This window comes from Microtus oregoni, unplaced genomic scaffold, assembly GCF_018167655.1.
Source record: "Microtus oregoni isolate MIOR12 unplaced genomic scaffold, Mior012 000071F_ref0000514, whole genome shotgun sequence".
NCBI lineage: Eukaryota > Metazoa > Chordata > Mammalia > Rodentia > Cricetidae > Microtus > Microtus oregoni.
In genome coordinates this window covers 4,713,065-4,721,834 of record NW_024543978.1, presented here as the reverse complement: position 1 = coordinate 4,721,834, position 8,770 = coordinate 4,713,065, and the positions used below count along the sequence as shown (strand labels likewise).

General features: G+C 49.4%; 1 pseudogene; it reads right to left on the bottom strand.

Moving 5' to 3' along the window:
* Positions 1-419: 419 nt before the first annotated feature.
* LOC121440907 lies at positions 420-825 on the bottom strand (annotated as a pseudogene).
* Between the last annotated feature and the right edge of the window lie 7,945 nt (positions 826-8,770).

The following is an 8,770-nucleotide window of genomic DNA, read 5'->3' as shown; positions in this document are numbered from 1 at the left end:
ATGGAGATGTTTGCAGAAGGTTTCACTGAGGCAGGAAGGACCACTCTGAAGACAGGCAGCCCTGTGCCATGGCAGGGGCCCCAGTCTGGATAAGAAGGAGAAAGAAACCAAGGTGAGCATCATCTTCACGGTGGTGGGCCGAGTGTGACCAACTACCTCACCCTCTGGCTGCTGTGCCTTCTGTGCCATCACAGACAGCACCCTTGAACTGTGAGCCAAGATAAGCTTTTCCTTCTGTAAGCTGCCTCTGTCAGGCATTTTGTCTTAGCAAGGGGAAGAGTTAACTAATACGATAACCTTATTTGGAGATTCTTCAAATAAGCCAATATGTGGGGATCCTGTTGAGAAGAGAGGATTTTTTTTTTTTTGCAGTTTTTGTGGTTTTATTTAAACACAAATAAAACATGCATGCAAGCCCTCTACTCATTCTTTTCGCTGCGCAGCCTGGTGTTGGGACTGGTGACTCTGATGGCCGGCTGTGCTGCTCTTTCCACGATGGCTTTTCGGATCTTGGAGGAAACATTGTGAGCGATCTCACACAGTAAGACTCATACACATCAGCAGCTCCTCCAGCTCCTTGACACTGTGGACCAGAAACTTCTGGAAGCCACTAGGCAGCATGTGCTTGGTTTTCTTGTTGCTCCTGTAACCAATGTTGGCCACCAGGCTCTGGTCCTTGAATCTTCTCTGCACCCTGTTGTCAATACCTCTAGGTTTCCTCGAGTTTCGCTTAATCTTGACATATAGATCTGACTGGTGCTGGATGAACTTCTTGGTCCTCTTTTTGACGATCTTAGGCTTCACCAGAGGCCAGAGGGCAGCCATGATGCCACAAAGGAGATGGCAGCCACCTCGCAGGTAGCGCCGAGGAAGAAGGCAAGAAAAGAGGATTTAAAAGAGTCACGTGGCAACAGAGCAGAAACTAGGGTAATGTGGAACACTCACCAGCCAAGGATATGCCAGGAGCCACTGAGACCAGAAAAGGCAGAAGGGAGCCTTCCCTGGAGCCTGTGAGTGCAGCCACATGCCTAGACTTCTGGCCCATGCAAGTATCCCCGACTATGTTGTTTCGTGTCAAAAGAGCGTGATTCCCCAGTTGCTTCCAAGAGTGTCTCCCCATGCTCGACTCCATTGCTCATGGAGAAGCTGAGCCCCCACCCTGCCCCCCGGGTAGGTATGGGGGTTGCAGAAGCCAGATTCAACAATGACATGAGCTTGTGCAGGAGACACAGCTCACTATGCAGTTTTTCATAGAAGTGAGGGCAGGTAGAGCTGTGACCAGTGCTGTGTGGGCCGCTGGTTTCCATGGGCAGTGGAAGAGAGAGGCTTTCTCACCAGCAGACCTTGGAAAACCACCAGAGCCTCATCCATCCTTTGGGTTGCAGATGGGAACTTACAGAGCAGATAAATACGTTGTCAAGGAGATGAGCAGACCAGGCCAGCTTACGCTCTAGAAGGAGAGATGGAGAGATGAGGTACCAGAGGGGAGTCCTGGGGAGGCCTGCTAAGGACATAGCTGGAGTCATCTTTGAGCAGTCACCGATCAGGTTGGCCCTGGACAATAAAGAATGGTGTCCCAAGCAGAATGGGCCATATGTGCAAAGGCCCTGTGCAGATAATTGGCTAGTGTCAGTGACATTCTTTTTATTTTTTTATTTTTGGTTTTTTGAGACAGGGTCTCTCTAATGTGGTCCTGGAGCTCACTATGCAGATCAGGCTGGACTCAAACTCACAGAGATCACCCTGCCTCTGCCTCTTGATGTTCTGGAGGCCACAATGGCTGGATAACAGGAAGGCCTGGGAGGCGGGTCCCTAGGGAGGAACAGGGTTTCTGATTTGTTTCTTAGCAACGGAAAATGCCCTAGAAAGGAGGCCCCTTCACTGCCTGCTGGAAGTCTCTCAGGACTACCTTTGTAGAGGTGAACAGTATCTCTGAGGAGTTTGAGCTCCCTGTAACAGCTCCTCCAGGCTAGGGGACCTTCCTGGAGAGGTGTGTGACACTTGGTAAGCAATGCCTGAGAAGTATGGGCAGGGGAGTGGGGTCAGGAATACCACATGTTAGTCATCCTTCATAGAGAACGTCTTGATCTCCCCAAGCCCCAAGTGTTTCCTATCTCCTAACCCTGGGGCATATATATGTCCCATTTACAAATATTTGTTATTTGACTGTCTATTCTGCTGGTATTTTAGAGGCTAGTGACCACAAGGTAGGTGAGGAGAGAGGAGAACGGCAATAGGGGTGTGTAAGCATGCAGGTGCTATAAGACAGATGAGATGGGCCTCAGAGGGAGGCCAAGCAGCTCACAAATCCAAGCACAGAATGTTGCTTTAAATGTGTGGCACCAGGGGCCAGGATTGCCACAGCTCTGCACAGGAAAGAACCTTTCTTTGGGGGAAAGGGCTTGAGACAGGGTTTTCCGTAACCAAGGCTGATCTTAAGTTCCACCTTAATTACTTCCTGTGGCTATGATAAGACACCGTGATCAAGGCAACCTCTAGAAGACAGAATTCATCTGGGGTTTATGGTTCTGGAGGCTTGGAGTCCCTGGTGATGGAGAGAGGTAGCACCATACAGGTAACTGGAGCAGCAGCTCAGAGTTTGTAGTAATATGGGTGGCGGGGCTGCGTCCCCAGCACCCCAGCTGCCTGCCCGGCTAGCTTATGCCCGAAATAACAACACACAAACTGTATTCATTTAAACACTGCTTGGCCCTTTAGCTCTAGCCCTTACAGGCTAATTTTCACATCCCAATCAACCCGTCTCTAATAATCTGTGAGCACCGGTCTTACCGGGAAAGATTCAGCATGTCTAACCTGGCGGCTTGCTTCATTGTGTGCGTCTGCCCGGGAGAGCAGAGCATGGCATCTCTCTGAGGCGTCTGCTCCCGAGAGGAGAGCTGTGGAGTCTGAGCTCACTTCCTCTTCCTCCCAGCGTTCTGTTCTGTTTACTCCTCCCACCTATCTTCTAACCAATGAGGGCCAAGCAGTTTCTTTTTATTTAACCAATGACCTTCCTCCATCAAGAGTTCATATTCTGAACTGCAAACAGGAAACAGCAAAGCACAGAAGATAGCAGGAGGCTTTTCAAACCCTGAAGCCCACACCGGAGACAGGCCACACCTCCTCCAACAAGGCCACACCTCCTCTACAAGGCCACACCTCTGATATCTTCCTAAACAGTTCCACCAACTGGGGACCAGGCATTCAAACACATGAGTCTGTGAGAACGGTTCTCATTCAAACCACATGTTCCTTTCCCTGCCTCCATCTCCTAGGTGTTGACATGCATCTCTGCACCCAGCTTCTCATTGTTGTTGAGACAGAGTCTAACTCTATAGCCCAGGCTAGCCTGAAACTAACTATCCAGCCTAAGATAACCTGGGGCAATGTTCCTGTCTTAGTCTTGTAAGTACTGAGATTATGGACTACCAGTCCCTCCCTCTACTCCAGGGAGGGGGTTGAGTTCAGAACCTGTGCTCTATCCGTGAGCTCTGTCCTCAGCTCTTCTTTTCTCTTTTAGTCTCATGAACCTTTTCCTGGAGACCTTGCTGGCCTCCTTCAAAGGCCTCAGAGCTCCCACCACCCAGTGTGTCCTACTTTAGTTTCTATCGCCATGACAAACCTCCCTGAACAAAAGGAACCTAGGGGAGAAAGGGTTTATTTCTGCTCACAGTTCCAGGCTGTAGTCCATCCTTGCAGGGAAGCCAAGAAGAGAGGACACGAAATCAACCGTCACATCCCATCCACACGCAACTTTGTGTGTGCCTGGGCTCAGTGTATCTTTTCCTCAAGCCCAGGGAATGGCACTACCCACAGTGGGCAGATCTTCCCATGCCAATTAATGTAATCAATACAATCTCCCAACAGTCATGCCCATTAGCCAACCTGATCCAGATGGTCCCTCATTGAAACTTTCTTCACTGGTGATGCTAGACTTTGTCAAGTTGACAATTAAAACTGACCGCCATAACACAGCCTCCTGTCAACTCGATACACAAACATACCATATTATATTAAGCCATAACTTCCCACCTCTTGTCCTTAACCGTCTCATGGTTTTTCCCTTATAATGTAAAATATCATCCAACCTTTAAGTCCAAATAGTAACAATTCCAGCTTTTTGAAAGTCCAAAGTTTCTTCACTGTGAGCGCTTATAATCTTAATCAGATTGTATACTTTGACCATGTAATAATGGCATAGAGAAAATATCCTTATTCCAAAAGGGAAGTGTGGTGGTTTGAATGAGAATGACCTCCATGGGCTCCTAGATTTGAATGTTTGGTCAACAGGGGGTGGCACTATTCTCTCTCTCTCCCTCCCTCCTTCCCTCCTGTAGATCCAGATGTAGAACTCTCAGCTACTTCTCCAAGCCATGTCTACTTGTGTGCCACCATGCTTCCCACCATGATGACAAATGGACTAAACCTCTGAAACTGTAAGTCAGCCTCAATTAAATGCTTTCTTTATAAGAGTTGTGGTCATGGCTTCTCTTCACAGCAATAGAACCGTGACCAAGACCGGAAGTATTAACATTAAAAGTAGCAGTGAACAATCACGTTAAAGTAAAACCAATGCTCAACAAGGAAACACTGACTCTTGCAGCTCCATATCCAGCATCTTGGGATGGTAAGAAAACAAAAGTCCTCTGGGCTGCAGAAGACTTGGATGGCCACAGCCCAGCTATAACACTGCACACACAACTTCTCTTGCAGGTGCTGGTCACCTGTGCTCTACACCTGCAGTTTCTAGCAGGCATCTCAGAATCCTCACAACGCCAGTGTCTTGGGATGTCTCCATCACAACTGAAGCTTTACCTTCACAGCTTCACCAAATGGCTTCTTAGGGCCTCTTTGCAAGGACTCCCATCCTACCAGAAGGTACCTGGCCTTGGCTGAGCTCCACAAATCTCCTCAATCTTCTATCTTTGCCTTTAAAACCAGCAGCTTGTGGACAATGCCTATGGCATTGACAAAGTCTACTGATAGCTTGAGATTTATCCCTGTCCCCTTGAACCACAGCCGCGTCACCTTCTGTGGGATGACCCTGAGAAAATATCTTCCCATTGTCTCAGCAAAGTGTGGGAGCTCCTTTACAATAGTGCTGAGCTTTCCACCAATCACTGCTGCCTCTTCAACACCACCCCAAATGCCATCCTACCTTGAAATTTCCCCTGGTAAACAAATCAGTTGATCATCTTCAAACTTAACCCTGCTGAAGCTCTCATGACACATAAAAAAACGCAGCTAGATTCTTGGCCGAAATGTCACGCGCATGCCTCCTCGCCTTCTTCCCCCGTAAAGTCCTTGTTCCCTCTGACACTTGATGAGCTGGCCTTCCATTGTTCTGTTTTTCTCAGTGTTCTTCTAAGCTCCCTCATGGACACCCTATGAAGGTCTGCTCACGACATGCAGCAGACGCTAGCCTAGAGTTCCAGACTCTCCCACTCCTCCCTCCCCCCAAGTTCCAAGAGCTTAAAAAAATCCACGTGGCTGGGTGTGTCGTTTCTGCCACTGTTAAAAAGCCCCCGTCAAGAGCAGCTTAAGAAAGGGTTGGGTTTTAGCTCATAGTTCCTGGCCCAGCCACCATTATGGAGAAATCAAGGTAGGACTTAAAACTGACTACATGCCATCCACGCACAAGAACAGAGAGAAATGGAGGGAGTGTATGCCCCTCTCAGCTCACTGTTTACCTTTGTAGACAGTCCAGGACTGAAACTCAGGGAACTGCACCACCCATAGTGGGCGGGTCTTCTCATCTAAATGTGCATAATCCAGATGACCCCCCCCCCAATACACAAGCCCATGGCCATGCTGATCTAATCAGTCCATCACTGAGACTCTTCTTCCAGCTAGATTGTGTCAAGCTGACAAACTGAAGCTAGCCATCACATAGCTGAACCGGCCGAGGTAAGTCCCAGTCCCCTGGAAGTGTGCCCAGAGCTAGTGGTACAAAGGCCCTCCTTCATGGCTCGGAATATGCAGAGTTTCAGCTTTCTTCTCAGAAGGAAAAGTTCCCTGCAGGTCCTGCCCACCAGTGCACACATGTGGGATTGATTTGCTCGCCTGCTAGTTGGCCAGCGTTCCTCCGCTTACTGTACATTCTTTCCTCTTCTCCAAGTGAAACAGTCACAGGGTGGTCTCCCAGGACACTCTCTCCAAATCTGGACTGGGTGGAACCTGATGCTGTGAAAATGCCAGAAGTCCTATCTCTTTGGAGGTCCCCACCTCTCTCCCCTGCACAGCATCCCGGGGCGGGGGGGGGGTGTGGAGGGGTAGGCGCCATGTGTTTCCGGAGTCTTCTCTGCTGTCACCACCTTTCTGGGTGAGGAACAGTGCCACTACCTTTTAGTGACTTTCATTGGGTCAGGAGTTCCAGGGACATGCTCCCCACGGTGTGGTGCGGAGGTACGGTACTTCCAACCTTGAGAGAACAAGGATTTTTCAGGTTCAGGAAGCTGCCAGCAATAAGACACTCAGTTGTCAGCTGACTGCTTTTGCTTCCAGGGTATATCTGCAACTCCTGGAGCCTTTGGGGCTGCACAGTGTGGGGGTCATGCTGTGGGGCTCCAATAGTCAAGGGATGGGATACTTTTGTGATCTGAAGATCCACCAGCACCTGACATGGGCCAACTGGACTAGAGAGATGCTCTCCTGGCCTGCCTATTCCCCAAGCATCCCTCACTGAATTCCCTTGGGCTCTACAAATGGCCACACCTGGGGCACAGACTGACCAGAGAAGCTCGGGGCAAAGGGCTTTCTTAGAGTCATTATCTGCCTTGCATCCCTCCTTCCTCACCTTTACCACCTCTTTTATTCCTCCACGTGTAGCCTGGGGTACCTTAAAAACAAAAATGAGTGGAGAGATTACACAGTATTCCTGCGATCATTCCAGTAGAGGAGAGAGAGGAGTCATTCGGCAATTCATCAATCTCAGACAAAATACATATCAAAACGGGTAGAGAGGAGCAAGAAAAAGAGGATGGGGAAAGGAGGGAAGGGGGACAAAGAGTCTTCATTGCTGGCCCTTCATGTGTGGTTCACATAGGTCTAGATGTTCTGTAGAAACTTCTGGAGAGAGGCTGTGCAGTCTTTCCCTTTGGAGCGGCAATGTGGGCAACTGATCACGGGGATGCAAGAAGGAGGCCACCCAGCAGGTGGGAACTGCCAGTCAAACCCTGAAAAGAAAGTCTGCCCCAGATCTTTCTCTAACACGGGTAGCTTGGAAGGCTCACGTTCCTGCTTCTGCCCACCTCAGCGCTGTGAGCATTTCAAAACCACAGGCTGAGGCCCATGAGTTGGCACAGTGGATGAAGGCTTTTGCTGCCAAGCCCAGCAACCTGAGTTTGATGCCTGGTACCAACATGGTGGAGGGACAGAACTAACCACACAGTTGCCCTCTGATCTCTATACCGGTAGGAACTGGTACTATCCAGTTTATACTTACCACACAAGTCCTTTTCCAACAGTATTACTGGCCCCTCACCTTTGTCATTTGCCAGTTTTTTTTTTTAATACCCTTCCTCTTTCCTGGCCCCTCTCCCTGCAACACTCAATCCCTGGACAGTTTCTTGGTCTCTGCTGCACCACCACCTCCTCCAGAGGCCTTTTCTGAGCATCCTTTTGCCATGTCTAATTTGTGCTGGGAGACAAGGACCTTGTGCCTTGCTGGCTATGTTTCCCCAGCAGCCACTCAGCCAGTGTCTCCATGCTTTGACTCCCTACCTTTATGGGCTATTAGGTACGACCGTTGTGGGTAAGATGAGTAGTTCTCCCAAATGACATCTTTGAAAAGAGAATGAGTGACCTCAGAACATCCATAAGAAATATCTGAAGCTACTTCTTCACCTGCAAAGTGGGAAAGAGGGTCCCCAGAGATGATTCATGAGGGGTGTAGAGCACAGTTATAAAGACAACACCCAAGATGGGGAGGCACAATTGGACAGCTGCCTGGAAACTCGTGTGCTCTTCTATGAACCAAGAGCCCGGGATGTTTCTTTCATACCAACTTCTACCATTACCCATTTGTCTGAAAATACCAAAGAACTGTGTGGCCAAGGAGACCCTGTGAACAGTTCCAAGCTGCATCCTTGGCTCCCACTGCCCCGATCCTGTAAAGGAGGCCTGCTGGGGCTTCCTTCTTCGAAACTAAAGTATCCCTAGTTCTGCAACCATCAACATATGTCTAACTCTGCTTCCAAGGCCCAAGGGAGCCAGATGGGGAACATCAGCCTGGCAGCCTCCAGGGAAGTGATGGTCACCTTCCATTTCTCCCTTGGGTAATGCCGGCCATCAGTAGTTCAACATCGCTCAGAAGAAGTGTCTCTTTACACTCCTTTCTGGGTGGGTGTGGGCTTGGCTTCCAAGTGGCAAAGGATCTGATCGTGTTCATGATTCTTCCTACCCCAGATTTTCCTAATCCCTCAGAAGTCCCCAGAACTAAGGCACATCTACCTGCATTGCCTCATCTGACAGGAGAAGCCCCTAACATCATGGCACACTGTGTCCTGAGCCCACCTGTCTGTCCTCCATATGCTAGCTCATGCGGTCACTCTTTGTGATATGACAACTGCCTGCTCCACGCTCCCACCCCCACTGTTCTCCTAACAATCTGGATCCCTGGAGCTATCAGGTAAGCCAATCATGTCAGATGTGGCGCCCACACTGGCCTCCTGTGACACTCAGTTGGAGGTGGCTTTATCCCCACAGCGAGGACAGCTTTTATCTCTTAGGAGGCTCAGCCATCCGTTAACTATTCATTTATTCCTTCATT